General features: G+C 63.6%; 2 non-coding genes across 2 annotated transcripts; both read right to left on the bottom strand.

Annotated features, from left to right (window-relative positions):
• Positions 1–3,484: 3,484 nt before the first annotated feature.
• Positions 3,485–3,603, bottom strand: LOC142874597 (5S ribosomal RNA). The gene has a single exon (XR_012922274.1). It is a non-coding gene; the product is annotated as a 5S ribosomal RNA (ribosomal RNA).
• A 3,491-nt stretch (positions 3,604–7,094) lies between these two features.
• Positions 7,095–7,213, bottom strand: LOC142874412 (5S ribosomal RNA). The gene has a single exon (XR_012922229.1). It is a non-coding gene; the product is annotated as a 5S ribosomal RNA (ribosomal RNA).

Here is a 7,213-nt window from a genome sequence, read left to right as displayed (position 1 = left end):
GGCGGAGGGCGCCCCTGCCCCGCTCAAGAAGCCGAGCCTCTCTGCGCTTCCCCGCCGCCTCCTCCCGCCCCAGGCCCCGCGCCGGCGCTGACCCGCACCGGGCGGGCGGGTCCGGCGGGCTCCGAGGGACGGGGGTGACAGGCGGGGCGGGGCGGGGCGGGCAGGGAGCGGCGGGCCGGGGTGGGGGGCTGTCTCTCTATACACACACACACACACACACACACACTCACACTCACACTCACTCACTCACACTCACACAAGATGCGCCTCCACGGCTGGACTCGCCAAGGTGGAGACCTTCCAGCCCCCTTCCTCTCCTCGCCTGGCCCACCCCCAGCTCGTGGCCGCCCCCGCCGCCGCCGCCGATTGCGCACGCGCGGGTCGCCCGCCCTTTGACCCCAGGCAGGGGCCGCCCTCCCCGACAACCCCTTTCAGCTGCGCCCCCCACCCTGTGGGTGGGCTGCCGCCTATTCCCCCGGGCCCGGGCTGGGGCACAGCGCATGGGGGAGGGGAGCGAGTGTATGGGGCGTCTCTCTCTCTCTCTTGGGATGTGTCCCATGGGTGGGGTGGCGTGGTTAGTGGGGCGCTGAAGAAATCAGTCCCCTCCATCTCCTACCTCTGGAAAACGCCCAAGCCCTTGGAGAACTGCCGGCAACGCGACCGTGGGGGCCGGGACCCTCCTCTGTGTCCTCCTGTGGCCCAGTCCAAGGGGCCTGGGCCTGGCCGGGGCTGCATTGGACCCCGACCCCCCTGGCGTGTGGACTCGCTAAAAATCGGCGATTAGATATTGGATTCCAGCTTCATTGAGGACATTTCACTAATGAGTGCACCGGAAAGAGTTTCCTAATCCATCTGTGAGGGTGGCAACTGAAAGAGAATTTTAAAGCTGACAGAATAGGCGAGGAAAGGCATAGGAGATTTCCACACCCAGTAAGGAAGCCTTTCCCGAAATGGAAGAAAGAAACGAGCAAACAGAGACACCGGTAGCCCGCCGGGATCAGAGTCTGCCCCCGAGAGAAAGTACCCTGACCAGGTTCACCCGTGGGTGGGTGGCGAGCTAGCGGCATTCAGAAGAGCGAGGCCCGCAGTCTGTGCAGAAGACACCTGCACTTGGGTGTGTGTGGCGGCACGATTCACAAGCAGCTCCAGATGTTAAGCCAAGGAGAAGCCAGGGAGTTCCCAACGCCCCAGGTGTCCTCAGCCCACGACTGGCTGCTGGGGGAATGCGAAGCCCGGCTCCTTGTCTCAGAGCGGGACAACCAGGAGGTGTGACGTACACCCCGGGGTTCCCAGGAGGATCAGGCTGAAGCTGGGACTTGGCCTCAAAGTGTCCCCTCGCACGGCCACCCCCTTCCCCTTCCTGCTCCTCTACTCCTGGTGCCCCTCCATCCAGGGGCCAGACCTTAAAGAGTCACCCGCAAGAGAATCCTGGTCCCAAAGGAGCCTTCTGGGGGACCCGTGCTGAGAGAGGTTGTGGGCATGGCCCGCTGGGGCTCTGCCCGACCCAGGGCTGAGAGATGCAACCTCCCAGCTCTGGGTCCCTGCAGGGGAAGCGTTGGCAAGCACAGGGCCAGTCCTCCAAAGGCCCAGGTGCAGGGAGCCCAGGCCAAGCAGCCTGTGGAAGAAGCCACCCCGGGAACACGACTGCAGGCCACGGCCCTACCCACCTCCTCCTCCTCCTCCTCCTCCTGCTCCTCCACCCCCCCCCGACCTCCCACCCCCACCCCCGACATGGCGCAGGGCTCAGAGACACCTCAGACACTTGCTACCCAAAGTGCAAAGGGCATCAGTTGCTCCTCCAAACCCCCCCCCCCCGCCCAGCAGACCGCGTTGTCCAGCCAGCCCCCGGGCCTCCCTGGGGTGCCCAGCACAAAAGTGCAGACAACCACCAGACTCTCAATCTCAGTTTTCGGATGTTTTTGCCACTCTAAGGACCCGCAGGCCAGCTGGGCCTTCTGGCAGGACAGAGAGCCCCGGAATCCGACGTGGAGAGCTGGGTGTACGTCCCCACGAGGAGGCGGTCCCCACCTCCGCGGCTCTCCCCTTGCGGGGGGGGAAAAGCAGCCACGGGGCCTCAGAGAAGACACCAGGCTGGGCGCCCGCCCCACAGTGGGAGCACGTCCCCCGCAGGCCACTTAGCGACGGCCGCCGGCCGGCGGACGGTTGGGTGGCGCGAGACGCTGCGGCCGCCCTGCTACCGGGTTCCTGGGAGGGCGTCCTGGAACCAGCGTCCACACCAAGCCCTTGGAAGGCCCAGGCGACGGAGGAGCCCCGTCAGGCAGGGGCCGAGGACGGTGACGGCCCGGGCGGGGAGGAGCGTGTCAGGCAGGGGTAGAGGACGGTGACAGGTGACAGGCCGGGCGGGAAGGAGTCAGTCAGGCAGGGGCCGAGGAGGAGACGGGGCTGGGTAAGGGTTAGGGTTAGAGTCAGGGCACAAGTCACAATCGCAAAGACCTGGAAGCGACCCGAGTGCCCATCGACCCACGAGTGCGTAAATGAAATGTGGCGCGTGGACACCACGGAGTGCTATTCAGCTAGGAGGAGCAGCGGTGAGAGGGCACCTCTCGTGGTTCTCCTGGCCAGAGCTGGAACCCGTTCCAGTAAGCCAGGTAGCCCAAGAATGGACACACGAGCACCACGTGCTCGCGCTCACCAGCAAATGGGTACGAACCGACGGACACCCAAGTGGACACAGAGGAATCACCTTCATCGGGTGGGTGTCGGGCGGGTGGGGGGAGGGGATGGGCATACACCTCCATTAGGAATGGGGTGGGTGCGCACCGACTGGGGGATGGGCGCACTTGAGGCTCTGACCCGAGGGGGGAGGCTGGGAGAGGGCAACGTACCCGACCTTAACATTGGTACCCCCACAATACGCTGGAACAACATCAGAGGTTAATGAATAAGAACACAGGGGGGAGGGGGGCACGGGCAACACATGTCACCTTAATACTTGGACTCCCATCATCTGCTTGAAAAGAGAGAGAAAAGAAAATGCAATCATAGAGATAAGAGACACTTTTTAAACATAATGAATCCGAAGAGAAAAGTAAAAGGAGGCCTGTGGGGCAGGTCTGGGTGTGACTCCGGATCCCCCAACATCAGGTGCCACCACCAAAGATTCCTACGTGTAGCCCATAGAACCCCAAAAGCAACGGGACGAGTTCTGGTCACATACTCCCTCAAAATGACATCCTGGCCTTCTTCTGGAACTCCCTCCCCTCTCAGACTCTCAAGGTTTCCTCCAGCGTGTCGGTTCCCACGGAGCAGACCTTTGGTCTGAGACCTGACAGTCCAGAAGCCACGCATGCTGCCGCGTGACGGCGGTGTCGTGGCTTGGGACAAGAGGAGGCCCCACGGTGCGGGCTGGGGCGCCAGGCACCGCGGCGGGCGCTGAGGGTGGGGGTGACCCCCGCCCCGGGCCGCCGCCTCGCTCCCAGAGAGGGGACAGAACAAGAGGCAAAAAAAAAAAAAAAAAAAAAGAAGCCTACGGCACCCGGTATTCCCAGGCGGTCTCCCATCCAAGTACTAACCAGGCCCGACCCTGCTTAGCTTCCGAGACCAGACGAGATCGGGCGCGTTCAGGGTGGTGTGGCCCTAGACGGCGGAGGGCGCCCCTGCCCCGCTCAAGAAGCCGAGCCTCTCTGCGCTTCCCCGCCGCCTCCTCCCGCCCCAGGCCCCGCGCCGGCGCTGACCCGCACCGGGCGGGCGGGTCCGGCGGGCTCCGAGGGACGGGGGTGACAGGCGGGGCGGGGCGGGGCGGGCAGGGAGCGGCGGGCCGGGGTGGGGGGCTGTCTCTCTATACACACACACACACACACACACACACACACACTCACACTCACACTCACTCACTCACACTCACACAAGATGCGCCTCCACGGCTGGACTCGCCAAGGTGGAGACCTTCCAGCCCCCTTCCTCTCCTCGCCTGGCCCACCCCCAGCTCGTGGCCGCCCCCGCCGCCGCCGCCGATTGCGCACGCGCGGGTCGCCCGCCCTTTGACCCCAGGCAGGGGCCGCCCTCCCCGACAACCCCTTTCAGCTGCGCCCCCCACCCTGTGGGTGGGCTGCCGCCTATTCCCCCGGGCCCGGGCTGGGGCACAGCGCATGGGGGAGGGGAGCGAGTGTATGGGGCGTCTCTCTCTCTCTCTTGGGATGTGTCCCATGGGTGGGGTGGCGTGGTTAGTGGGGCGCTGAAGAAATCAGTCCCCTCCATCTCCTACCTCTGGAAAACGCCCAAGCCCTTGGAGAACTGCCGGCAACGCGACCGTGGGGGCCGGGACCCTCCTCTGTGTCCTCCTGTGGCCCAGTCCAAGGGGCCTGGGCCTGGCCGGGGCTGCATTGGACCCCGACCACCCTGGCGTGTGGACTCGCTAAAAATCGGCGATTAGATATTGGATTCCAGCTTCATTGAGGTCATTTCACTAATGAGTGCACCGGAAAGAGTTTCCTAATCCATCTGTGAGGGTGGCAACTGAAAGAGAATTTTAAAGCTGACAGAATAGGCGAGGAAAGGCATAGGAGATTTCCACACCCAGTAAGGAAGCCTTTCCCGAAATGGAAGAAAGAAACGAGCAAACAGAGACACCGGTAGCCCGCCAGGATCAGAGTCTGCCCCCGAGAGAAAGTACCCTGACCAGGTTCACCCGTGGGTGGGTGGCGAGCTAGCGGCATTCAGAAGAGCGAGGCCCGCAGTCTGTGCAGAAGACACCTGCACTCGGGTGTGTGTGGCGGCACGATTCACAAGCAGCTCCAGATGTTAAGCCAAGGAGAAGCCAGGGAGTTCCCAACGCCCCAGGTGTCCTCAGCCCACGACTGGCTGCTGGGGGAATGCGAAGCCCGGCTCCTTGTCTCAGAGCGGGACAACCAGGAGGTGTGACGTACACCCCGGGGTTCCCAGGAGGATCAGGCTGAAGCTGGGACTTGGCCTCAAAGTGTCCCCTCGCACGGCCACCCCCTTCCCCTTCCTGCTCCTCTACTCCTGGTGCCCCTCCATCCAGGGGCCAGACCTTAAAGAGTCACCCGCAAGAGAATCCTGGTCCCAAAGGAGCCTTCTGGGGGACCCGTGCTGAGAGAGGTTGTGGGCATGGCCCGCTGGGGCTCTGCCCGACCCAGGGCTGAGAGATGCAACCTCCCAGCTCTGGGTCCCTGCAGGGGAAGCGTTGGCAAGCACAGGGCCAGTCCTCCAAAGGCCCAGGTGCAGGGAGCCCAGGCCAAGCAGCCTGTGGAAGAAGCCACCCCGGGAACACGACTGCAGGCCACGGCCCTTCCCACCTCCTCCTCCTCCTCCTCCTCCTGCTCCTCCACCCCTTCCCCGACCTCCCACCCCCACCCCCGACATGGCGCAGGGCTCAGAGACACCTCAGACACTTGCTACCCAAAGTGCAAAGGGCATGAGTTGCTCCTCCAAACCCCCCCCCCGCCCAGCAGACCGCGTTGTCCAGCCAGCCCCCGGGCCTCCCTGGGGTGCCCAGCACAAAAGTGCAGACAACCACCGGACCCTCAATCTCAGTTTTCGGATGTTTTTGCCACTCTAAGGACCCGCAGGCCAGCTGGGCCTTCTGGCAGGACAGAGAGCCCCGGAATCCGACGTGGAGAGCTGGGTGTACGTCCCCACGAGGAGGCGGTCCCCACCTCCGCGGCTCTCCCCTTGCGGGGGGGGGAAAAGCAGCCACGGGGCCTCAGAGAAGACACCAGGCTGGGCGCCCGCCCCACAGTGGGGGCACGTCCCCCGCAGGCCACTTAGCGACGGCCGCCGGCCGGCGGACGGTTGGGTGGCGCGAGACGCTGCGGCCGCCCTGCTACCGGGTTCCTGGGAGGGCGTCCTGGAACCAGCGTCCACACCAAGCCCTTGGAAGGCCCAGGCGACGGAGGAGCCCCGTCAGGCAGGGGCCGAGGACGGTGACGGCCCGGGCGGGGAGGAGCGTGTCAGGCAGGGGCAGAGGACGGTGACAGGTGACAGGCCGGGCGGGAAGGAGTCAGTCAGGCAGGGGCCGAGGAGGAGACGGGGCTGGGTAAGGGTTAGGGTTAGAGTCAGGGCACAAGTCACAATCGCAAAGACCTGGAAGCGACCCGAGTGCCCATCGACCCACGAGTGCGTAAATGAAATGTGGCGCGTGGACACCACGGAGTGCTATTCAGCTAGGAGGAGCAGCGGTGAGAGGGCACCTCTCGTGGTTCTCCTGGCCAGAGCTGGAACCCGTTCCAGTAAGCCAGGTAGCCCAAGAATGGACACACGAGCACCACGTGCTCGCGCTCACCAGCAAATGGGTACGAACCGACGGACACCCAAGTGGACACAGAGGAATCACCTTCATCGGGTGGGTGTCGGGCGGGTGGGGGGAGGGGATGGGCATACACCTCCATTAGGAATGGGGTGGGTGCGCACCGACTGGGGGATGGGCGCACTTGAGGCTCTGACCCGAGGGGGGAGGCTGGGAGAGGGCAACGTACCCGACCTTAACATTGGTACCCCCACAATACGCTGGAACAACATCAGAGGTTAATGAATAAGAACACAGGGGGGAGGGGGGCACGGGCAACACATGTCACCTTAATACTTGGACTCCCATCATCTGCTTGAAAAGAGAGAGAAAAGAAAATGCAATCATAGAGATAAGAGACACTTTTTAAACATAATGAATCCGAAGAGAAAAGTAAAAGGAGGCCTGTGGGGCAGGTCTGGGTGTGACTCCGGATCCCCCAACATCAGGTGCCACCACCAAAGATTCCTACGTGTAGCCCATAGAACCCCAAAAGCAACGGGACGAGTTCTGGTCACATACTCCCTCAAAATGACATCCTGGCCTTCTTCTGGAACTCCCTCCCCTCTCAGACTCTCAAGGTTTCCTCCAGCGTGTCGGTTCCCACGGAGCAGACCTTTGGTCTGAGACCTGACAGTCCAGAAGCCACGCATGCTGCCGCGTGACGGCGGTGTCGCGGCTTGGGACAAGAGGAGGCCCCACGGTGCGGGCTGGGGCGCCAGGCACCGCGGCGGGCGCTGAGGGTGGGGGTGACCCCCGCCCCGGGCCGCCGCCTCGCTCCCAGAGAGGGGACAGAACAAGAGGCAAAAAAAAAAAAAAAAAAAAAAGAAGCCTAAGGCACCCGGTATTCCCAGGCGGTCTCCCATCCAAGTACTAACCAGGCCCGACCCTGCTTAGCTTCCGAGACCAGACGAGATCGGGCGCGTTCAGGGTGGTGTGGCCCTAGAC

Source organism: Microcebus murinus, chromosome 12 (assembly GCF_040939455.1).
Source record: "Microcebus murinus isolate Inina chromosome 12, M.murinus_Inina_mat1.0, whole genome shotgun sequence".
Taxonomy (NCBI): domain Eukaryota; kingdom Metazoa; phylum Chordata; class Mammalia; order Primates; family Cheirogaleidae; genus Microcebus; species Microcebus murinus.
This window is presented reverse-complemented; position numbering and strand designations above follow the sequence as displayed.